A 26,649-nucleotide genomic window follows, 5' to 3' on the forward strand; every position below is an offset into this window, starting at 1 on the left:
TAATTTGCTTGTGGTCAGATCTGACCAATGAGGAATTGACCTCTGGCGTGGAACACTGGTTGCTCATGTTGGTAATGACCAGGTCTAGGATTTTTCTGCCCTTGGTAGGGGTGTGGATATATTTCTTATACTGTCTCTTCCCTTGCAGAACAGTTTCCACAGTTAGCTTCACCCACAGGAGGTCCCCCCATTTGCAACCTGAAGCTGTTTTAGGCAAGTATCAACCTAAACATTTGAGAATAAATGTTTCAAAAGTAAATGTACGTACCATCAGAAAGAATCAATTATTTTACTAGTATAGGCAACAAACACTCCACATAGCTAATGTGGATATATCCTTAAGCTTTTAATCTGCTGTAAAGGTAGTGCACACTTGAAGGGACAACTAGCCCCCACCCCCCCCCCCCCCAGTGTAGACTTGGTTCCAAGCTATACCACTAGGTGGCAGCATTACTTCTAAATCAATCATCAGTTGCTTTTAGGTCTCACTGAGCATTTTTAAAATAAATCAAACACACAGGTTGCAACTGTTACTACTTACTGAAAGCAACCTAAAAAGTTTATTTGAGTGGGAAAACCAATTGGAGCAAAGCCTACACATTTGCTAATAACAAACAAACCCAGGGACACAGAAGTTATTTACAAACAGTAAAAGTGGTGCAAACTACCACACCTGTAGTAACCTGGCTGATTGATTTTCCTGGGCTAGTTCCATCTGGTTTTGTGCGGCCCGCTCTGTTCGCCCGAGCAATATTTCGCTCTCCTACTCTGCCCCTATTCCTGCCCACCCCTGACTCAATTTCCTTTATAGTTAGCCGCACCTCCTCCACCCACTTCACTAGGCAATCATACAACACAACACACTCACACCTCTTTAAATCCCCACCCCCTTAGTACTCACACTCTTACACCATTCCTTAAGTCTTTCATCACCCTCTGAACTAACAATCTCATCTATCTCACACTAATTACTAATATGCCTACTATTCTTAATATACTATTTCTCCTCCTTTCAACTACATTACTCTTTCTCTCAGTTCTCACATGCTATCAAAGCAATACTGTTATACACACCAAATCACCCACCCTCACTTCATCTCCAAACCACAACGCATCACCTTTACTCACATTTCCCCCTCCCTAACTTCACCATTATTGCCACACATAGATTCAAATACTTCCTTACACCTAAACAGCATGTCGACCACAAAAACAAATATCCGCACATGCACCCATTCTCTCCAATAATCAATTTCATATTATCCAACCTGTTACTATCAGAAGATGTCCACCCCAACCCAGGACCTAACAATTCTCCACAAAATACTTTCAATACCACTATCACCTCTGTGCTCTTTTCCACCTCTCCATCATACATTACTAATACTATTCCCCAAAAAAAGACTCACCCTCTCATCTAAAAATATTCAAAGTATAGTTAAAAAAAACAACACACTTCATGCTTGGATCACTCAACATAACCCAAACATACTTGCCTTGTGTGAAACCTGGTTAAAACCAAGTATTTCTAATTCTGAAATTCTTCCCCCTAGCTAAAATATCCTCAGGCATGACAGACTTTCAAAAAGAGGAGGGGGAGTTGCAATTATGTATTCTAACTGCCTGTCTCCCCTATCTCTTTTCCCATATCTGATTTTCTCCCAGCTGAGATAATTTTGGCTGACTTTAAACTTAGCCACCATAAAAGAACTTGCCATTGCATCAGTTTATATCCCTCCTGGAAATAATGTCCCCATTTTGGAACACTTGCTGTCATGGATATCTAAAACTATCCCTTATGAAACCATCATACTAGGAGATGTCAATATTGACTGGCTGCATATCAATAAAGAATCAACTTCTACCTCTGTCAACCTGTATGGATTCACACAGCTCATATCTTCCCCTACCCACCTTCATAAATTTTCCTCTACTGGTTCACTTATTGACTGGATACTAGTATCTCACCCCTAACATTACCATAATCCAACCACTCTACCAGACACATTAGCTGACCACCTACCTTTAGTAGTTCACAGAAACTCTGAACACCTGCATAAAGCACAACAATATAAGGTGACCCGTGATATATCTAGCTATTCTCCTGACTCACTAAAAACCACCTCCTCTCTACTATAAACTGGTCCTTTCTCTCTAATCTCACTCGCGATGAAGCAGTCCTACACTTCAGCAACACGTTTCTATCCATCCTCAACTCCCTTGCCCCCACAAGGAAAACTCGCATCAAATTCAGATATGCCCCATGGCTAACTAAAACTACCCTTACACTCATGAAGACCAGAGATAAAGCTTGGAAAACTTGGAAAGGAAATAATGCTTCTTCCAACCTTATCTCTTACAGGGAACTTAGAAACAAAACTAAGAAACAAATCAATCTTTATAAAAAGAACTATTACCAGTCCTCATTTAACAATCCCTACTGTAATCCTAAAAAATTCTGGAACTCTATCAGTAGCCTTCTCTCACCTGGTACTCCTACCCCACCCACACCTTACTCTGACAAGACTCCTCTGGAAATAGCAACCCTCCTTAATAAGTTCTTCATTGAAACCACTGAAAACTTAACTGTAATTAACTTCTCCACCCGTACCTCTTTCAATCCATCTAAATCTTCATCCACCTCTGATTCACCTCTCTCACCCTCACTCTCATTCTCACTATCACCTGTTCCCAACTCTTATATCAAGTTGCTCTTAACTAAACTAAAACCTGGTTCACCCTCATCTGATAACCTTCCTCCATTATTCCTTAAACATGCAGCTACATCTCTAGCTTACCCCATATCTATCCTGATTAATAAATCCATAAAAGAAGGCAAAGTCCCTAAAATTTGGAAGACATTTTTTGTAGTACCTGTTCATAAAGGAGGAAACTCACTGAGCCAACCAATTAAAGACCGATTGCCATACTGTCTCCTCTCCCCAAAATACTGGAAAAGTGTATCCATAAGCAAGTACTTAATCATCTGCTACAAGAAAACCTACTCGCACCAATTCAACATGGCTTCCGCCCCACACATAGCACAGCTACCGCTCTTGTATTCTTTACTAATAACATTGTTCAAGTCAGGGATAATAGCAAAATAGCATCAGCCCTCTTTCTGGACGTGTAGAAAGCATTCAACACTGTATCTCATACCATACTTCACCATAAACTCTCCAACCTAGGCTTCTCAAACTCCACCACCTCCTGGTTCTGCGATTACCTCACTAATAGATACCAGGCTGTTAGATGGAACTCTTCCTACTCCCCCTTTCTAGCAGTTAGGACAGGGGTACCACAAGGACCAATACTGGGCCCTCTCCTCTTCAATGTATTTATCAATGACCTTTTCTCATCCTGCCCCCACTCCAATCTTATTCAGTATGCTGATGACTCGACCATCATCAACTCTGTTGACAACATAGAAAACCTTCAATCCCTTACACAAAACTCACTCCACTCAGTTGAAAACTGGCTACAATCCAACCAACTCCTGCTAAATGCGAGCAAAACTAAGCTACTACTTTTCCTACCTAAAAATCTGGAACATGCAAAACAGAACTTTTATGTAACATCCCTTAAGGAAACTAAAATTTCTGTTGACACCCAAACAAAACTCCTTGGAGCAATAATTGATGATGAACTTAAATTCAACCATCACATTCATTACTCAATATAAAAAAAAAAAAAAAAAAAAAAAAAAAAAAAAACTAGGTTTGCTTTACCGTCGCAGAAACTTTCTTCCCTGTGCATCCAGGCCATCCCTTGCCCAATCCCTGCTTCTACCATCCCTACTCTGTGCTTCACCTGTAGTTACCCATCTACAGAGTAACCCAATATCCACACTAGAAACCACATATAATAACGCAGCCAAATTTGCTGCAAATCAGCCTTACAAATCCCATCACTGTCTCTCATTAAAGACTTTACACTGGCCTGAATTTTCCAACTTACTGCCTCACTCCCAACTCCTTATAGCCCACAATATACTAAACAATCATAAATCCTGCCCATCCCTTGCAAATTCTCTGACACTTTATACACCTCAACACCCACTAATAAGTAGTAATCAATAGTTTCTTGAAGTTCATAAGCCAAACAAAACCTGTGGGAAAATACTCTATTGTCACTCAGTTCCAAAAAATTGGAACACACTCCCTTTAGCCCTTAGACTAAAGACAAAAATGCCTTCAATAAACAACTTAAATTTTTTTTCCTATCAAATTGGATATGTTCATGCTCAAAACTAATACCCAAGAAACATTCAGGGATAACCTAACTTAACTGTATCACTTCTAGCTCTCTCTCTCTTACTACTACATACACATTTTTTTCCGTCGTATTCCATACTAGTTAGCTCATGTTACACTCAGTTCCCATAATCCCTTACTACTGTTCTTTAATTTATTTATTAACTTCCAAAGTTCACACAACTTTATCTGTATATTTACTTACTTCATGCCTAGTACCTTGGTTTAGCAATGCATTGACCTTAGTCCTACCATATTTTTGCTTAGTTTCTTGCCATACTACATGAAAATTTCTATATATGTATTGTATTGCATTTCCATCCATTCTGTATATTCCTTTATTGCATGTTATATAATTACTTCAGAAGTATGTATACTTGAAATGTGATCTGTGTTTATCTTTGTTCTTACTATTTTTTTACTTAAAACTTTTTTTTTTGGGAGCTTTTCTCCTCGGGTCTCTGCTGAAAAAGGGCTTCTAAGAACCCAGACAGACTAACCCGGTTAACAAATGTAAAAATAAATAATAAATAAATAAATTCTCAGATATTTTAATTATTGATGCAATACATGTGATGGGAATTTAGTACTAATCACAATCTACTATAAAGGTACATTTCGCTTTACACTAGTGTTATCTGTGGCCAGGCATGGGGATGACATTTTGGCAGTTACGATACTCAATACAAGTTGAGCTAAAAACCTGGATAGACCATGGCTGATGCCACACTATTAGCATGGAATGTCAATGGTCTGGTGGCTGTGCAGAAAACAAGACGTGTACTTTCCTACCTTCATACAGTTAAGCTATCTGTTGTATGTTCGCAAGAGATACATTTAACAGAGGGGAAAGCCATGATTTTGTTTGCAGTTGCTACCAGCAAGGAGGTTATTCAGTCTTTTTGGCTGGCCTAGACAAAAGTGCTAACATTAATCAAGAAGAACTTTCCCTTTTGTTCTGGAGGAAAAATTGGTGGATGACCTAGGAAGACATGTTCTCCTAAAGAGGTTCCTCCTCAGCATAGAACTATCTATACAACATGTACATCTTCCTCCAGGAACCTCAGGTTACTTGCCTATTTATTAAGGTACTGGATAACAGCTCAAAGTGGTTATACCCTGTGGGTTGGCAAATGATGCATTATACTTTCACTGGGGGAGGTCTCTGTGGGTGATGAATAAGTCCTGATCTATGTTTGGGATGTCGGATGCCCCCTTAGTATTGAATTTAACTACTAGTTTATACATACTAGGATAGTCTCATGAACTGACAAAGTTTTTTTGCCGCAGGAGCAAAGTCACTGTCTCTGTAGTCTCGTGGTTTTATGGTCTCTCCCATCGAAATAACAGACCATGCTTCATTAATGGTGAATCTTTCCTACTTTTACAAATCAGGACCATTTAGGAAGAAGCTGATCATAATGATGTGTAAAATCATTACTGTTCCAGACAAAGCTAAAAAAATAAATGAATGGGAAAAAACTCAGACTCCAAGTATAGTGGCAAGTTTATAAACTAGGAAAACTGTTGAAACACGACTATTAACTTAGAAAACAAACTGCTGGCTCTTCTTATCCACCAAGGAAACCACTTTTAATATAAAAACTTTCAACAGTAAAAACAATACAGTTAGTGCTTTCGTCTTACTCTAGTAAGTAAGACTTCTTCAGACAACATAAAAAATTAATTAGTAATCTTATATACCTAAGTAGATGTCACGTGGTATTGGGATACATTTTTAAAAGGTACACTAGCCCTGTTAAAACACGAAAAATCATACTGAAACTACCATGATAGAAGGAAATGGTCAAAAAGTAATATGATATAACATACATGAAAAGTAATAAAATAATTCATGAGAAGAAACGTTTAAAACCATACAAATCAACTAAACAAGTTGCATACATCAGAATATGTTATATTATTGAACTATTGCAAATACTGGTGAAGTTGAAACACTGAGTTACTGCGAGTACTTATAATTAAGCAAACCTTCATCTCTGGATGCTCTTTAATTTTAACAAGCAAGCTAAAGAAGTCTTGTCGTTCAAACTCGGTGAGTTATAGGCATTTAGTCTAATTTGCCACATGCATTCACTAAGTTCTAAAAATAGACTCATTGGGCCCTCTCTAGGGTTATGGTGTATTTGGTCTATTACCTTAAATGTGAAACTGTGGTCAGAATATTCATGTATATGCTTAGCTAAAGCATTTTCCATTTTCACTTTCCTGATGTTGTACATGTGTTTGTATATTTTGTCCTTTAATTTATGATCCGTCTTGCCTATATAAAAGCAAGGACAGGATCTACAGCTTGCCAGGTACACCACCCCCTTGGATAGACAATTAAATCTGCCCTTGATGTTAAACTTTCTCCCCCTAATAGTGAAGGTACCCCCTAGTCCTGCGAATTTACAATAGGCACAACTTTTACACTTGCACATGCCTGTAGTTCTAACTGAATTATTGGGATTGTTCTCCCATAAATTCCTAAGGTTAGGCCCCCTTCTGTAAGTAATCCTAGGGAATGGTTCTATAATGGACGTCAAGTCCTTGTCCGATCTCAGCAAATCCCAATTTTTACAAAGTATTTGTCTTATAATGGGAGAATCCAAGCTAAAAGTTGTAATGAATGTCAATTTAGGTATACTGTCACTGGTTGTATTTTCTTCCATTCACTCCTGTCCAAAACTGAGGTTAAAATGGGTTTGTATTCACCAATGGCTCTTTTATGTTGAACCTCAAAAGTTATTTCATCAAGTAAATACACTGGATACCCCCTTTTCAAAAACATGTTGTATAATACTTGACATTCCTGCTTAAATTCAATTTCTTCTGAAACCATTTGTGCGGCTCTAACCAGTTTTAGACAGCTTTAGGTAAGCCTCATTAATAGATAAACCTTCACTCAACATGGTCACCATAGTCTTGAAAAAGTTTGTATAGTTAAGCATAACAAGGTCCATCTCTGAAAAAAAAACATACTTTTGTTAGATCATTTAGACTGAGGGGGAGGTTACTCATATCTGCCTTAAGTTCTGTGATCAGCCACTCCATCACCTTGCACCATATGTGTGTGAGGCTGATTGGTCTGTAATTATTGGAGTCTGTGGAAGGGGTCTTTGTTGTGGAATAGGACCACAGTGGGATGTTTTCAGGTACTTTGGGCATCTCAAGTTTTTAATGCTTTGTTAATAAGGAGGTGTACTAGGCTATTTTAGGTTGTACAAATTAAAGCTTCCTGGTATCTTACTGGATCATATTGAACTGCTTTTTCTGACCTTACTGTGGGCAGAAGTAATCATCTCAGAAGTAATCAAAGGAAGAATTGTATTGCAGGAGAAAGAGTGGATGGAGTTTCCGCTTTGTAGCCTGAAAGTTGCTCTTAAGTGTGTATGCTTGTGTGTTACCAATGTCTGTTGGTTTCGTTATGGTTATACTGCTTTGTTGTAGCACAGTCCATTCTTGTTCCTTCCTCTTCATTATCTGTTTAGATTCTGGAAGGTCTTTTTATTGCCACTTGTCTTGATGGCAAGTTTTATCTCAAATTAAGCCTTACTTTGTTATTTTAGTGGATTCTTTTTCAACATAGTTGAGACCTTAGCCTTTTTGCATTGTGCTTAGTAAAGTTCGAAGGCTGTATATTTATTTGGTTTAATTATTTATTGATTTTTGTAATTCCACCTTTTAAGTTTGTCATTGAATTTTCTACTATATTTATGTATCGCGAGAATGCAGTTATTTAAAGCATTTTAGTTATGAGCAATTTGTTGGGTCAGTACATCTTAATGTACAGTATTAGTTAATTGAAAATCCCGGTCCATGTGAGGCAGAGCACCTCGGCTGGCTCTGTTCAAGAGAAATCTTGACCGGTGGATGGGAGATCGTAGGTTGACCCCGGGAATCATCTCTGTGCGGCACAACAAACTAATGGGCACAGTATTTTTTAACATAAGGGGTGGCGTAAGCCACAAAACTTTGGGCTAGGCTTATAAATGCCTTAGGGCAGATAGCCTAGTATAAACCTATGAACCTATACAAGACTGATTCTTGAGGGCACCAGAGTTGCCATTTGACCAATCTTAGCAATGGTATCATTTTTTAATAAGTTTGTTTTGGTACATGTGAAGAATGTTACAGCATTGTGCACACAGTGAAAAGGGGAGTGTGGTGACATTTAGCAGAGCACAGCACAGCTGGCTGGAGTGCTTGTCAGGTTATTCTCCAGTGTGTTTATGTCCCTGGTTCGCATTTTTATCTTCTGATCAATATTGTTAATGTTATAAAGCTGAGTATTTTTGGGCCCAATTTTTGACTGAAATACACTTTTCAGATTCAGTGGAGGGATAATTTAGATCACCACATAAATAGCATCCAACAACTCCCACAAAAACGTAGCAGCAAACACCAAAGTGCGGTGATTACTACTAAAGTGTGGTGACTACTTTACACTTGATAACACCAACAATAGGAAAGGCAGGGCAGTCTCCCTCACTTGCTGCAGTAGACTGACTGGTCAGATAGTTTATATGACTGGCCAGTTGAGTGAAACAGTGCCTCCTATAATGCATTTCAAGTTGTTTTAAATAGTAAGAAAGGTTGTAAGACTGGTCAGATGAGACTGACGTATGTCTAGTATAACTATTTCTCACAGTTTCAAACTTCATTTCATTTTTTTTTTTTTATCACTGAACTACTTGACAATACCCTTTAAAGTTAATTGCATTGTATGTCACAGTTCCACAGCAAAGGTCATTCAGCATGCATTATCCAGAGCTCTCCTAGGTAATTGCTCACACCTCTAAGTTGACAGTAGGGGTGCTACTGGAAAAACATAATTTGCAAATGCAAAAAAAGAACTACTATTATAAATGTTTTTCATTATTTTCTCTTGTGGAAGTTCTTTTTACTTATTTTTTTTTTGTATAAGCTTAAACTACAAAAATATTAATTTAGTCATTCACTTCTATAAAAAGGGGGAAAATTATTTCTTAATTCTATATACAATCAGCACACATTTATCTTCCCCTGTAGCCAGAAATCATCACATTATATTAACTTAAAGACTTAACTTGCTTATTTCTAGCCTTTCTTATTTTGTTAGTGTAAAGCTGGTTCATTACAACTTGGAAAGAGTACTTTCTTACTTTAATATCACTGACATATTCAACAATTGCTGATAATCACTCCCACCTTGCATGTAAAATATAACTGTATACTGTACAGTATTGCTTTATAGTTATAACATAATATGCAGTTGCCATCAATAGCTCTTAGAAATATTAATAAGACTGGCAACTGTTTTATTTGTATTCACATTTTCAGTCCATTCAAGTAACCTTCTATATATTAATGACATAAAATGGGGTTTATGCCATATAGTTCTCATACCAGTTCAACACAGTCACCAAACTTTAGCCTTTTTCATCCCCTCAGTCTTGCAAAGCCACAGTTCACATGTCCAAATTACATCTGTTGAGACTGATGCTGTATAGTTTTCCAAATGTCAACTAAATTCACTCTGCTGCTGGTCTTCATTCTGACCATCTTGATCTCCCAAAACTGATGTCTGGTTCAGGTCCAATGTACTCCTAATTCTTCTGATCATGTCTTGTGATAGCTCTGTTTTTTTCTGTTGCTCAGGTATTTTGCCTTGGAGCATTGAAATAGGTTTCACTGACAAAGTTTTTCTATGGGCTTTCTTTATGACAAAAAAAAAAAAATAGAACTAGAGTCCCCTTCAGTTTGGTGGCTTGCTCTTTCTTGACTAAACTTTTGTATTTGCCCATAACCTGTTCTGCATCTAAAATAATAGTCTTTGATCCTGCAGAAAAAAAAAATCTTTAAACATCTTTATTGAATTATCACTTGTGACATAGGCAAACTTACATTTATCTACAAGTAATCAAAACATATTAACACGCTCACATTTACAAACATTATACATCATATATATTGTTATATCTCATATAATCTAAGCAACATTACACAAATTATTCAGGTTGTGCCTTCTGTTAAACCTCATTCCTCAACCAAAACATTTTTCTGCCTGTATCGTTCCCACAATTTCTATCTTTGATATATAATTTACTACTTCCCTTTCTCTAACGATCCCACTTCCTGTTTTTTTTCTTTTTTATCTCCGTTACAATATTCATTACTTTGGTTTAGAATTTGATTTCTATTTTCTAGTAATTTTTTTTGGCAGTCACCAGAATAAAAATTAACAAGGACTTACTATGTCTAGTTAACTCAGATCCTCTATCCCTGCTCAAAAAATCATTTCATTGACTCATTTGTTCACCCAGTATTCCTGACAGAGTACTCTTTAGAGAATTTAAAAGTCTGCCAACTCATTACACTCCCAAAATAAATGTTCCCAGTTACCTCTTTCTTCCCCATTACACCTCACACTTAACGTTTGCCATCTACCTGAAGAAAAATTATCCGCAGTCTGCTTGTAGTATAAAAAAATATCTATGCAAACACTTCAACAAAAATTCTACATTTTCTAGATTTTGTGGCATATTTGGAAGTCATACATATGTTTTCCCATTGTTTCTTTGTGAATTGCATCTCTCCCTAAACTTTTCTGACCTTTTCCGATTAATTCCTATATTTATCATTCAGTATTTATATGCCCTACTAATTATCCCTTTTTAACATCAGCTTCTGTTCTAGATTCAATTGAAAACTCAACTGCTGGAGGTCTTTCATTTAGGATTCCCCTATCCCTTTCTCTTTGTCTATACTCTGATAGCAATCCCTGATAGGAAGGCAATCGCTAGCCTGCAATCCAAATGTTGTATTGACCTCTTCCCATTCTATTACCTTTTCTTCTCTAATTATTTGTTCCCAATACTTTCTTTGCCATCTTCCTCCAGTAAATTCCAGTCCCCTTTTTTCTATTCTTTGTACCCCTAATTGTAGTCATCCCTATCAACAGAATTGCCATTAACAATTCTTGTGCTTGCTTAGTTCTTAGCTTACTTTCTGCTACTTTATTAATGTACTCTTCTGTACTAGTTATTATTCTCCTTAAGGATCTGCATCAAAAGTCCCATTATTTCCTTATTTCTTTAATTAACCCCATGCTTCACCATCATCCCTTTAAATTATAGTTTCCTGTTTGTATTATGTATGAGAGCCTTAACTATATAGCACTAACATATCCTTTCAAAGCAGGTAATCTTAAACCTTCATATTCTTTTGGGAGGATCTACTTATCTCACTTGACTCTTACCCACTTCCCATACCAAATAAAATCATTCAACTCTTTATTAATTACTATCCACAATTTGTCCTCTGGTTGATAAAAATCTGAAATCATTTCTTTATCAAATTCAACTGATCATTTCTTTCCAAATGTGTCTCCTGTAGTATTGCTATTTACATTTGTTAATATAATTAAGTACTCTTTCCTTTTTGTCTATACCTGTGAGACTATTCACATTCCATGAGTATACGGAAAGTGTTGCCATTATGGTCAGAGGTAATTATTCCCACTTACTGTATATGGCAGCTTTTTAAAATGCTTGTTTCCAGCCTTTGTGATAAATGCACCCAGTAATATTTGGCAGATTATCCTTTATACACATTTTATATTGGTATCCATGTCAGATTTTACAAGACTTTTTATTTTAACAAAACCCCTCAAATAAGCAAACAAAAAAACACACGAAACCCCTCAAATAAGCAAACAAAAAAAAAACACGTACCCAGAACACCCCTATAACCTATAAATGTAATACAAATGCACATAACTGTGTACATCTTCATAATTACGTTTAACCCTTTTAACAGGCACATTTCTGCAAAACAGATGCAAACACAGGCCCTAATTAACCTGAAATCAAAGTTATCCATGCCAAGACACGTTACTGCCTGCACTTTTTATATTTGTTGGTACCTGTTCTTTTTTTTTATCTTTGCTCCCCAACCCCAGATGTAAATACTCCTTGAATACTTTCAGAAATCATTAACTTTTGCCTTGAAGACACCAGCGTTCTTTTATTGCCCTATTATCAGTTTGTTTTCCTGGAAAACTAAGAGAAAAATGTAGTCCCTCTTGCAGCCTGAAAGATGAGCTGAAACATTTAATGTGAAAGGAAAACATTTCATTATATTCAGTGTTCTCATATAAAATGTATTAGATTAAGCCAAGGTCTTAGTCCAGACATTCACCTCTGTAACAAAAAAAAAAAAAAAAAAAAAAATACATATCAGCTCTGCATGCATTATGATCTGTGTACTTTTACACCCCATCCACTTCAACAACCCAAGATTACAGCCTGTTAACTTAAACATGCTTTTGTCTGTCTATTCTTCTCTTTTTTGCATTGTAATGCCTATATTTCTTAATATCAAAAAGAAGAAAGAAACGTTATCACATACATGAAGAACTAAAATATGCAATTTATACTGTGAAACGTTTCATAGAAATACTATTAATAAAATAAATTGTTTTACTTGGCTACTTTTTTTATTCTTCTTCCATTCCCCTCAGAGTCCTTCCAAACATTAATGACATGAAATGAGTCAAATGCTTTTCAGTTCCTCACAAGTTTAACAAAGTCAACAAAAGCCACTCTTTTCCACTTATTCTTCTACAGCTATATTTCACAGATGTGATTGATGCTTTGCAGTCTCACATTTATTCACTAATTTACGTGTTACTGGTCTTCTTCCTGTTCATCTCCAGCTCCCAACTACAGATTCTGGTTCAATTCCACAGTGCTCCTGATTCTTCTGGTCAACTCCTTTACTTTTCTGTCTCTCATTTTATTTTGGAACAGCGTAAAAGGATTTAGTTCCAAAATTTCTCTGTATGCTTTGTTATCATAAGAATGAGAAGCAAAGTCCCCATCTGCTTGATGGCTTGTTTTTTTATTGGACATACTTTTGCATTTCCTCCCTAGCCTGTTCTTCATCAAAAAATGACTTTGATCCTTCAGGAAAAATATTATGAAGACAACTGGATATAGCAACTTGAATTTCATACTAGTCTCTCGACACTCCCTGATTACTGGAATAAATGTGTTTCTCTTCTGCCTGGTGTACAGTGAATAATCATTTTCCACAAACACTATACTGCTAACAACATTTAAAACTTTGCCCTTTTGCCACAATTTTGTCAGAATCAACTCTTTCTGCTGGTAGGATTGCATCTTTACTATTAAAGGTCTGGATTGTTTTCTCATGGCCAGGTTTGGAGCATACACACAATGTGCCCTTTCAATTAACAACTTCTGCTCTGGAGTACCAGTCCAGTTGCTTATTTATGCGTTTATAAAATTAATACAGTCTATTCCTTCCAGTTTCTCTGGTACAACAGAAAATCTCAGGATTTCCCCTATGTGATTTGTCCTCTAATTTTCTTCCATTTTTTTCCGGCCTTTTATTATTTGAGTTGACATACCCCTTCAGTGTTTTATTTATTTTAATCAGCTCTGGGCACATTTGACTTATTTTTTCTTCTGTAGATTACTATAAATCATGTCTTGCACCAAAGCTGGAGTTTGAACTGCTTTTTGCTGAACAGCTACAGGATTCCTCCCAGTCAGTGTTTTCTCCTAACCTTTTGTAATTGATTTTCTTTCACATTCTCTGAATTTCTTTTTTTGCTAGGATCCAGGCAGAGCACTTACTACACAGTTATAAAAAGTTACCCTACAAGACAAATTCACTGGCTCTCTGTTCTGACTTTGTTTTCACACTAAGAGAGCTGAACTTAAGCAATTATTCAGTGTGCAGCCATCTTGGAAGTCAAAGTGTATCAGGTTAGTTGAATAGAGGACAGTCTATGGGCTAAAACTCACATAAATAGCTTATACATGTGGGAAAAGATACGTCTTTACCAGGCATGGGAATAAATGTTATGAGACTCCTTCCATGCCATTTGAGGGGAGTCACCACTAAGGACTGCATTACTAAGAGCTGTAAATAATTGGGAAGATTCTTTCCTACCCCATTTATATACCTCCCCTAAAAGAAACAAATATACAGCTTGGGTATCTAGAGAAAATGAAGTCATAATAACTTGAGTCCAAAAATGTCTGTGTGTTCATACACAGGATACATGACTTCTATCCTTACTATGCACCGTCACCAGTGGAATCTCACAATGCTCTTCTCTTGGATTCAAGTCTTGTTGAAATCGTCTTCTTAGGCATCAAAATTGACTCCAATACCTGGCCCACATATGCAGACGAATGCAGACTTGGGAGCATTGGCTTTAATCTGTTTGATACAACTTCGATTCAAATTGCACATAACATTATATAGAACTGTAGCAGTATATATGACCTCGATATTAAGGTTAAAAAAAAAAAAACATGCACCATTGTTACAATTGGTAACCCCCTCCAGTTTTATACTCTATCAATGGGCAATCTGGGAAAAAATTAAAAGTTGACAAAAATAGTGTAAGACCTTACAAATTAATTCAGATTACCTTTACCACATTACCATATAAGCTACTACCATCTGTGAGGTATACTGAGTTGTCCAAAACAGCAAACAAAGGCAAGTTCCACAAACGCTATACCAAAATATTTTTTATTAAAACAGAGCTTTCAGATAAAAAGTCCTTCTTCAGTGTTAGATAAAATTCTATTCTAGTCAGGATATCACATCCTTTATACTTAAAGTAGATTAAAACACATGACACAGCCTATCATAAATCAGACTTAATAAAATAATTGAGAACAACAGTTGAGTAGATTTCTCATCAAAAGATCTTAAAGAAATATGTTACACTTCAATAAGTCAGAAACTTTCTAAATTACTGACTACTACAAAACTTGGTGAAACACATATTGCACTTGTAGGCATATAAATAAATATGAATTGAACTATACATTTTTTTTTCTGTTCCATAAACACGTATTTATAGTTAAACATATTTAATCAACAGTTTATCAAAATTATTGATGGATCGAATATGTTCACAAATTAGAAGTTATGTACCTACCATAACGTTCCATGTTAGTTGTCTTCTCTCGCCTTCTTTCTTGCTGGATGGGTTCGGAGCCGATCCTCGGCTCCGACTCGGCACTTGCTAAGCTCGAGAATCACTTTTACCAGCTCGAGGCAGCCCTATATCCCATGATGCAAGGCGGTAATTACCCAGATCTCGTCTGGTATCTAGAGGAAAAACTGCCCGCAATCTTCCCACAAGGAAGAAGAAACTAACCTGAGAAGAATGTAAGGGGAACCAGGTAACAGAGATCCAGAGCTAACTGGTGTCCAAGGGAGAACAATCTCCCAGAGAAAAAGGGAAAAATCAAGGTCTGTCCAGGCTAGGGGGACAGGAGGGACGGACGCAAGAAAGAAGGCGAGAGAAGACAACTAACATGGAACGTTATGGTAGGTACATAACTTCTAAATGTTAAGTTGTCAATCTCGCCTTCATTCTTGCTGGATGGGACCGCGTCCCTAGCACCCCTATCCTGGGAGGCTCAATGGAACAGACTCTTGAGAACTGTGGAACCAAAACTTGCCCTGTCCCTGGAGGCCAAATCCAATTTGTAATGAGAAACGAAGGTATGAGGAGTGGCCCAAGTGGCTGCTGCACAAATAGTGTCCAAGGGTACTCTAGCCTGAAAAGCTGTAGATGTGGCTAGACCTCTAGTAGAATGTGCTTTAGGTTTTGAGATCAGTTGTTTGCCCCTAAGCTGATAAATGTCAGAAATGGTGGAAGATAGCCATCTGGATAAGGTTACTTTAGAAACAGGAAGACCTTTCCTATTTTCAGCATAAGAAAGAAAAAGCTGATCAGATTTCCTAAATTGCTTTGTTCTGTCCAAATAATATCTGAGTTGGCGATGAACATCTAGGCAATGCAATCTTTGTTCTGCCCTGTTAGAATAATTGGGAAAAAATACAGGAAGGTCAATGGATTGATTTAAATTTGTTTTAGGAGCAACCTTGGGCAAAAAGGATGGATTGGTTCTTAAGGATACTCTATCCTTGTGGAAGACCAAGTAAGGGGGACGAACACAGAGAGCATGTAGTTCCGACACTCTCCTAGCCGAAGTAATAGCAACTAGAAAGAGTGTCTTCCAAGAAAGAAGTTTTAATGAGCATGTAGCAGCCGGTTCGAAAGGGGGAAGTATCAAGGATGCCAGCACTAAATTTAGGTCCCACTGTGGTGTAGGATCTCTAACAGGGGGTTTAAGTAGGAACACCCCTCTGAGAAAGGCTTTACAAAGTTTGAGAGACATAATATTCTGGTCTGCAAATCCGACATGGAAATTAGAGATTGCTGCCAACTGGACTTTAACTGTGGAAGAAGAAGAACCCAAGTGAAAATTTTCAGCTAGAAAGTCCAAGACTGACTGAATAGGGGCAGTAAAAGGGTCTATGTTCTTAGACTTTGCCCAAAAGGAGAAACGTTTCCATTTTCTAGAGTAAATCCTCCTGGTAGAGGACTTTAGAGAAGCTACTATGATATCTCTAATGGGATTAGAGATCATAGGAAGCCTGGCTAAGGAAGGAAGTGGAGCAACCAAGCAGTGAGGTTGAGGGAACGAATTGATCGGTGCAGTTGACCCGACTGGTGGGTCAGAAGATCTGAAACTGGATCCAGATGCCAAGGCTGCACCATGAGATGGCGATGAAGAAACGGGAACCAAATTTGTCGAGGCCAGTAAGGGGCAATGAGAATCATTTTGGCTCTCAAGACGGTAGCTTTCTGGAGTACTTGTGGTATCAACAGAAAGGGGGGAAAGGCATAAAGACGTCCCCGGGGCCAATCTTGGGTAAGAGCGTCTCTGGGGGGATGGCCCGGAAGTGGAAAGAGAGAGAAGAAGTCTGGGCATTTGCTGTTTTGGGGTGTAGCAAAAAGGTCGCAGCATGGGCGGCCCCACTTCTGAAAAATCTCCTCCACTATGGATTGCTTGAGAGACCACTCGTGAGGCACGAGTATAGCTCTGCTCAATCTGTCCGCTATTATGTTGGTTTTCCCGGGGATATGCGTTGCTACCAGAAACCGATGAGAGGAGATCGCCCATTGCCAAAGTCTGAGAGCTTCTCGACACAAGGGATAGGACTTGGTTCCGCCCTGCTTGTTGATGTACCACACCACAGACATGTTGTCCGTGTGAACTGCAATAGTTCCTAAGGGAAGAAAGTCGTTGAGGGCTTGCAACGTTAAAAGCACCACACTCATCTCTAGGACATTTATGTGCAGGTGGTATTCCAACGGTTGCCACGTGCCATGAACCATCCTGCCCTGATAATGCCCCCCCCATCCGATCAGGGAGGCATCCGAAGTGACCGTGGCTACCGGGGCCGGGGGGACAAATGGTCTGCCCTGATGGACTAGGGGAGAAGAAGTCCACCAGGATAGATGGCTCTTGCAGGTTTGTGTCACCAGGATCTTGTGACGCATGGGAAGCTGCTGGAAGGACCATTGGGTAAACAACATCAATTGTAGGAGACACATGTAAAAACGGGCCAGAGGAAGAAGTGTGATGGCAGCTGCCATGAGGCCCAACACTTTCAGGACCAACCTGGCTTGTACCTTTTTGCTGGATAGGATGATCCGAACGTGGTTTTGTATATCTAGGATTCTTTGACTTGTTAGGTTTGCTGACATCCGAGTAGTGTCTAGATCTGCGCCTATAAAGGTAATAGATTGGCAGGGCGATAACGAAGACTTTTTGAAGTTGACCAAAATTCCTAACTGACCGCAGAGATGTAGAGTATAATCTCTGGCTTGGAGAAGTTGATGCCTGGTGGTGGCTGAGAGGAGCCAGTCGTCGAGATACGGAAACACCTGGAATCCTTGACGTCTCAGGTGAGCCGTGACCGCTGCCATGCATTTGGTGAACACTCTGGGGGCTGTAGTGAGACCAAAGGGCAGGGCTCTGAATTGAAAATGACTGGTCCCCAGCCGAAAGCGGAGAAACCTTCTGGAGCGTCTGTGGATTTTTATGTGATAGTACGCATCTTGAAGGTCTATGGAGCACATCCAGTTGTTTTTGCCCAGAAAGGGCAAAATCGATTGAAGTGTGACCATCCGAAATCTTGTCTTTTTGACAGACTTGTTCAGCCTGCTGAGGTCTAATATTGGTCTCCAGTCTCCCGTCTTTTTGGGAACCAAAAAGAACCTTGAGTAGATTTCGGACTCTAATTGATCTGTTGGAACTGGCTGGATGGCTCTTTTTTTTTTTTAGAAGCTTTGACACCTCTAGCTTCGCAATTTCCCTTAGACCGGGTGGAACGTCTGAAAGGGAACCTTTTTGAGGGAAGGGGCTTTCCTCGAAAGGGATCTTGTAACCCTCGGATATGATCGACTGTACCCATCTGTCTTGAGAGAGGGAAAGCCAGGCTTCTGGGTACACTGACAAATCTCCCCCCGACTGCCTCCAAGGGTGGGCAGTCGGGCAACACCTCAGGGATGCTGGAAGGGCTTGTCAGAGAGGGGCTCTCTGCTGCCCTGGTTCTGCGGACCTCCTCTGCCCCTAGGGCAGCGTCTATTGTTATTACCCCCTCTGCCTCTGGGGGTAAACTGACCACGTGTGTCAGGCGTGACTACCTGAGATTTTCGGAACCACATTTTCCCTCCCTTCTGACCTTTGGGGTAAGGTCTAGAAGGGGTGGAGAAACGGACTCCTACGGCAGAAAGAGTCTTGCCATCTTGCTCGCACCTGGTCAATGTGTCCTTCACCTGAGGCCCAAAGTAGTGCCAAAGGGAGAATTTGTGAAGGACGCCTTAAAGGGGTCTGCGAAATTGCAAAGCTGCATCCAGGACTGACGTCTAAGAGCCACTCCTGTGCCTGCGGCTCTACTCGCCCCATCGGCTACATAAGAAATGAGCCGCATGGAGGAGTTAGCTATGGAATTTAGGATTCCAAGCGGAGAGGCAATCTTCTCTTGAGCCCCAGCAGCTGACGGATCCTGTACTACATCACCCAATTCTTTGAGGATCTCTCTTTGAAGTCGGGTGAAGTGACATAAATAATTCAGCGAACGCATAGCAAAGGTCGCGGAGGAAAACATCCGCTTACCATACCTGTCCATGGTCCTAGACTCCTTGTTAGGAGGATGGACTGGTACGGAAGGATCTGCAAGTTCATTTTTGGTGGCGGCTGCCACCACCACGTCATCAACCAGAACACCTTTCGTAAGAAACTGTTTCTCAATGGGGGCCATGATAAATTTAGAAGGCCTCCTGGGGACTGGTTCCACAGAATCAGGAGATGCCCACGCCTTTCGAGCTATCACCTCCATGAGGGGGTCGAAAGGCGGAGACACCCAGGAGGTGGAGGGTCGAGATCCAAAAGCCTCCAGGTATACCGACTCATCCTCGGAGGGATTAATGGAGGGCCAGTTTCCCCTCTGTTTTAGGAGTTCTAGGATGTCTGAAAAGGAGACATCCTCAGAGGGGGATCTTGGGGACCCCTCCGACTCATCTAAGTCGGTATCTGATGTTGTAGACTCAGGGGAGTCTAAGTGCTTCCTCTTGCAGGTCCTCTTACGTGGGGGCTCTCGTGAAGGATCAGGAGAAACCTCGGAAGAGGAAGTTCTTCCCAATGGGGAAACCTGGGGCGATGGATCTCTGGGTCCGGGAGCAAGAGAGTGGGAAGAGACATCTACAGGCACCGTAGAGGGAGGAGCTAAAGGAACCAACTGCTGACTAAGCTCGGGGGCTAGCACACTCCTCATAACCTCGAAGGCTCCCCTCCCAGGGAGGACCGAGAGACCCCGCTCCGAAGAAACAGGGATCCCCGGCCCCACCGAAAAGGAAGGCTCCGAAGCGGATGTCGGCGCCGAGCTCACCAAGGCCGAAGCTCCGAGAGGGAGAACGGGGTCGGACAAGGGTTCGATGCCATTCGCCCCCTCGGAACCGACCAGGGAAGCTCGACGACTGGATCCCTCCAAGGACGGTCTCAAGGAGGAGATAGGAGTCGAAGATGATGGAGCCGAAAGGTGTGGTATCGGCTCCGAAGCAGCAACAGTCACGGTACCAATAATCTCCGGCTCCGAGCTCTGTAGGAGAGTCGAAGGAGGAATTTCAGGAGGGTGTGGAATAGCGGTCGTCTGCTGAGACGGGCTATGGAGCATCTGGGCCAGTGCCTGTGATTTTAGTAGTCTGCTCACCACTCTCTCCAAGTCATGGTCTGAGAGCCTGGAAGACCTTGATGATCGGCTCCGATGGCTCCGCTCCGAAAGTAAGGGGGAGGCCGGAGCCGAGTGGATAGACTCCAATGAAGGAGATCTAGACCTCTTCCTCGACGGAGCCATCGGAGCCGATGAACCTTCAGATCCAGTTGGAGCCGACAGCTTGTCGGCTCCGAGCTGAGATGGAGACGTTTCGGCTCCAGCCGGAGCCGAAACATGCTTCGAAGCTAGGGTATCGGCTCCAGCCGGAGCCGACACAGGTGCCGAAGCCAGGGTATCAGTGCCGATCGGCGCCGGTACTGAACCTTCTAAGGAAGGATCGGCTCCGGACGGAGCCGATGTCGACTCTGGAGGAGTCGGAACCAAGGCCACAGACTTGGACACCGAAGTCTGGGTCTTGGATAGCTTAGAGGGCTTCCCGGAACCGACCTTAGCCGGGGAGCTCTCAGGCTTGAGAAGACCCCTCAGGATCAACTTGTTCCTACATTCCTGCAGGACCCTCTGGCTGAAAGAATGACAAATAGCACAGGAGTCCTGCAGGTGTAGGGGTCCCAGGCAGTAAATACAAGAAGTGTGACCATCTGTCAGAGACATCTTCTGACAGCACGAGTCACACTTCTTAAAACCTGAGACCCTAGTGTCTTTTGATATGACCGAGTTAGGACACAAACACACACACACTCAGTCCTTAAATACACTAATTTAAACAAAAACACAGACACACCTAACAAAAATCCTGACAGGAAATGTTAGGGAGGGGAAGGCCTAAGGCCTGACTAACAGAAAAATATATAAGGGATCGAGAAAACTGACGGGAATAGGGTCTAAGTGAATCGGGGAACTACTAACTATAAAAGGGAATAAATTTTTAAAACTGGGGTAGTTAAATCTCTTGAAAAACAGTAATGAAAACTCACTTACTAGGAGCTGGTAAAAAAGGTGACCTCATGAGCGAAGCGGCAAACGAGATCTGGGTAATTACCGCCTTGCATCATGGGATATAGGGCTGCCTCAAGCTGGTAAAAGTGATTCTCGAGCTTAGCAAGTGCCGAGTCGGAGCCGAGGATCAGCTCCGAACCCATCCAGCAAGAATGAAGGTGAGATTGACAACTTAACATCCAACTATAATTTCATTACATTTATATGTATATCTACCTGAAAATTTAATACAATACATATTATCAATACTTAAAAATAATAAACATTTTATATGTATATAAAAAAATGTATAGTTCAATTCATATGTATTTATAAGGTGGCAAGTGCAATATGTGTTTCACCAAGTTATGAAGTAGTCAGTAATTTAGAAAGTTTCTGACTTATTGAAGTGTAACATTTTTTTAAGATCTTTTGCTGAGAAATCTACACAACTGTTCTTCTCTTAATTATTTTATTAAGTCTGATTTATGATAGGTAGGCTGTGTCATGTGTTTTAATCTACTTTAAGTATAAAGGATGTGATATCCTGACTAGAATTTTATCTAACACTGAAGAAGGACTTTTTGCCTGAAAGCTCTGTTTTAATAAAAATCTTTGGGTATAGCGTTTGTGGAACCTGCCTTTGTTTGCTGTTTTGGACTTCTCCTTTTTGCTGGTTACACTTTATCTTTGATTCACTATATATTTTTCTTAATTATTCAGGTATACAGAGTTGCCTGCTTGATTCTCAGTGAGGTCAAAAGCCATGCCAAGAAGGTAACTGCTCCCAGTACATAGTTTGCACAAAACCAGTTATTGACTATCCAGTCCTGTGTACAGTACCCATGCCAGCCATGGAGGTTGTGGGACTGTGGAGCTTGATGGCTGCATTTTATTTAAAAATATCTGAAAAACAGTGGCATGGATATAATTTCCATCAAGTGGTCATTATGTCATATTTACAGGAGTTACTCTCACCGCATCTATTGTTGTATTTGGGCCTGGAGAATGTGTGCTGCTTGTAATTAACAGAAATGCATTACTTTGAGAAATATTTGTCATCTGAAGGGTCATTCAGGTGTACTGCAGCAAGGTCATGTGTCTAGCCAGTGCCACCCTAACTATGGCCCAGTGACCCTGGGTCAATTAGCAGCTCAGGCATCAGTGGCAGGGGAGTATGGACATGTACTTGGGCACACCTTGCAGTCGATATCTGGCAGAAGTCAAGGATGTGCAGAGGGGCAATGTCCTTAGGAACATGGTGGGATAGACTAATCACAGCAAAGCTGGAACAATATGCCAGTATGCTCCACTGTAAATACATCCCTAGACATCATGGAAGCACTGAAAGGGGTGGACGTTTAGGGTATACAAAAAATTCTCCTCAGACAGGCTGTTTCCATCTTCTCACCGGCCCTGAACATGGGATGCAGAAAGTTCAGGGGATGCTGTATTGTTCAGTAAACACAATGAACAAGAACAAACTCCACAGAGTAGCAGATGGAGGGGTTGCACAAAAAAAACTGCACTAGGTCTGCTGCTACTGTGATGGGCAAGGGACACTAGATGTACTAAAAGTGAGTTCAAATTTCATTACTGAAGGCAGTCTTTTCAAATATAGTACATTCATTACTGAAGGCAGTCTTTTCCAATACAGTACATCATGTGTAAGTAAACAACTGAGCTGTGTTTATTGTACAGGTAGTGAGCTTGGTGGCAACTGTATTATTTCAAAGTTTCTGTTAAGTAGGCTTTCTGTCACGTTTAGGCTTGTCACTCCCACTCTATCTATTGCTGCTGCTGGGACTTGTTGAAGTGTACTGTTTGAAATAATGCAGGGTAAATGACTATGGGGAATTTTTCCTTTAACCACTCACTCATTCATACTTACTATACCAGCCCACCTGCAGAAGTGGAGGGACTTTTCCTTTTTTGGGGGGGGGGGGGGTTGGGGGTGGGTACAGATTTCTATGTATGCAAAATACACTACACTGGCAATGCTTCTCAACCACGAAGTCAGCCCTGTTTACTATACTCACACTGCTACTGTGTCATTTGTGCAGTGTAGGATGGGAAATGCATGCTGTGTGTTTGATGCAAGATGACATATGTCACTATGAGCATTACTTGTCTCAAGTGGCCAGTATGTACGTTTGGTAAATCCCTTCCCATTTTATCTGTTGTGGTGTTGGGGGGGCTGGATGTCTGATTGATACTATTAGCAATAGAATACTGTGAACAATTATCTTGCATTTGGCCAGCCAGCATCACTGTAGCAACTGAAGTGGGGGCCTTGCTAAATGTGAACGTACTTGAAAACTGCTGCAGTACAGTAGTTTTGGGCACATTTGTTTGTACCAACCAGTGAATCATGCTTAACCTCCTATATTCACAGTCCAACTTTGCTGATGTAAATGTGGGGGGGGGCTTTCTGGATATATCTGTTGTGAAAGCAGCTACAATACATCATTCTAGCCAAAGTTTCTATCACGTAGGTCATCAGTTTGGGTTACCATACTCAGTACATCTACAGTTCTGCTTGGCACAAAAAAACTGAACTGTTGCTTTACCAGACAAATTCACCACACACACTCCAGCTTTGCATTTTGTAGTGGCTAAAATGGTGCTCACCAATTGACTGTTGTTAAATAAATACATTCATTGCTGAGCCAATATTCATCTCAGCTGGCCTGTTTTACACTGGTAATGCCCCAGTTCCAACTCTGTTTATTGTTGGTGCTGTTACTGGTCTTGCTGAATACCTCATGCTTGCAACTACATTGCTGTGGAAAGCATCTGTCAGATGGCCAGTCAACCAAGTGTACTGCAGTGAATTCAGATGGATCTCCTGCAGTGCTGGGTGAGGGAACACATTTGATGTCCCTGAACAGAGCTGAAAATTTGTCAGTATTGTTTCTCAACAGCTACTCATTGTGTGTACAAGAACAGCTCTGGTTGGGAGAAGTTGATGGATTAGTGGATCTGTGTTGTTTCATAGTAGTAGAAATGCATTACTATGGGCAACATTTCTGTGGAGTGACCACTTTGACATGGTCGTGATGACTGCAGCTGGTGTCTTACCACATATGTGCTGCTTAAGGTGATGCAACATGCATTAAAACAGGGAATATTTAGATCAACTACCCAGTCATTCCAATTTTTCCTAAAAATTTGCAGGGTGGCTATGGGGGGGGGGCACATGAATTGTTGGGGTATGAGTTTCTGCATACCCACAATGAATTATGGCAGCCAGTATTTCTCTCCATCACCCAGGCACCTCTCAGAACTACTGCTCAAGAGTCTGGAACCAGCATAGGATGTAGGACTTAATGTGCCCATTTACAGAATGATTCACCCTCCCATTAAACCTGACCTTCAGTCCTGATGACCAAAGGGGAATAAATGGGCCAAATGTGTGACTGAGGCAGAACAACCATGGTCAGCAAAGACACATTAAGAGGCAAAACAAATTTTGCAACTGGAAAGATATAGTATAACCAGCAGTTTTAGTGATATTAGTGTAGTACTGCCACTACCAGTGAAGACATAGTATAGATAGAATAGATTAGTGGATCTGTGTTGTTTCATAGTAGTAGAAATGCATTACTATGGGCAACATTTCTGTGGAGTGACCACTTTGACATGGTCGTGATGACTGCAGCTGGTGTCTTACCACATATGTGCTGCTTAAGGTGATGCAACATGCATTAAAACAGGGAATATTTAGATCAACTACCCAGTCATTCCAATTTTTCCTAAAAATTTTCAGGGTGGCTATGGGGGGGGGGGGGCACATGAATTGTTGGGGTATGAGTTTCTGCATACCCACAATGAATTATGGCAGCCAGTATTTCTCTCCATCACCCAGGCACCTCTCAGAACTACTGCTCAAGAGTCTGGAACCAGCATAGGCTGTAGGACTTAATGTGCCCATTTACAGAATGATTCACCCTCCCATTAAACCTGACCTTCAGTCCTGATGACCAATGGGGAATAAATGGGCCAAATGTGTGACTGAGGCAGAACAACCATGGTCAGCAAAGACACATTAAGAGGCAAAACAAATTTTGCAACTGGAAAGATATAGTATAACCAGCAGTTTTAGTGATATTAGTGTAGTACTGCCACTACCAGTGAAGACATAGTATGTTTAGGTGACGATGTTATGTCAGCAATGTAAGGCGGTCATAGATGTAACTTCTCTCTTTTTAATTTCTCCAAATCTTTTCAGTTTCTAATACCATGATGGGAAAGGACCCCATCCCTAAGTAAAAGTACAATTAAAGTTCATGAAATTAGTATAGTTTCACTCTTTGATGTCAGCCAAAAGTGCTCTTCACAGCACATGCAATGTGCCCAGTAATGACTCCTGTAATTCGTACAGCGTTACATGTATTGATAGCATATCTAAATATGATTGTAAACTCTTTTTTATAAGACCCGTTGCTCCTACTGCTACTGGAACTACCTGGGTATCTTTCTTCCACATTGCTCTCATTTCTGCTTGCGAATCCTGATATTTTATAACTGTGTCTCTCTGTGAGCAGGACACTGTAGTCACTGGGTGTGGTGATTTCGATGATCAATGTTACTTTTGTCTTCTTTTCGTGGACCACTATATCTGGTTTTCTTGCATCTATCTTTTGAACTGTTGGTAATGGATGATCCCATGTGATGTAGACCATCATTTTCTATGATGCTTTGTGGCTCATGTTTCCAGTGTTTTTCAGCCACTTCAGTACCATAATGTTTGCACAATCTCCAGTGCAGCAGTCTTTCCACATTATTATGCCTTTCAGTATACAGTCCTTTGGGCATTAGTATGTCACAGCCAGCAAAGAGGTGTGCAACAGTTTCCAATTCGGTTTTACAAAACCTACATTTATCTGTTTCTCCTACATGTTCAATGGACTTTGTAAACCAGTGTGTACAGAGCCCACTGTCTTGGGCCGCCAATATTAACCGTTCATCTCTTGGTTTGAATTCACCTCTCCTTAAGCATTCCTGCATTCGTTCCTGATCAACATGAGGTTCTTGCACAAGTATTCTGTACTTGGAAAGTACAGTTGTGTACACTTACCATAAATGTAGATGTTAAAGTATATTCACTGTTGCAGTCATCACATTTGGGTTATCTGCCTGCAGGTAGCCCTCAGCCGACCTGAATACCAGAGTCTTGGATTCTTGCACCGGATGCTGTCTCCTCATCCATGACGTCAGGTCGCCAGGGGTATAAAACATGCAGCTGACGCCATTACATCAGTTTTTCTTGCCCCAGATGTTAGGTGCCCCCTCAATGGGAAGTTATTATATGTTATGGTACACCTCCATCAAAAACAAACACACCAGA

The sequence above is a fragment of the Protopterus annectens genome, chromosome 11.part0 (genome assembly GCF_019279795.1).
Source record: "Protopterus annectens isolate FY-2018-M chromosome 11.part0, PAN1.0, whole genome shotgun sequence".
NCBI lineage: Eukaryota > Metazoa > Chordata > Ceratodontiformes > Protopteridae > Protopterus > Protopterus annectens.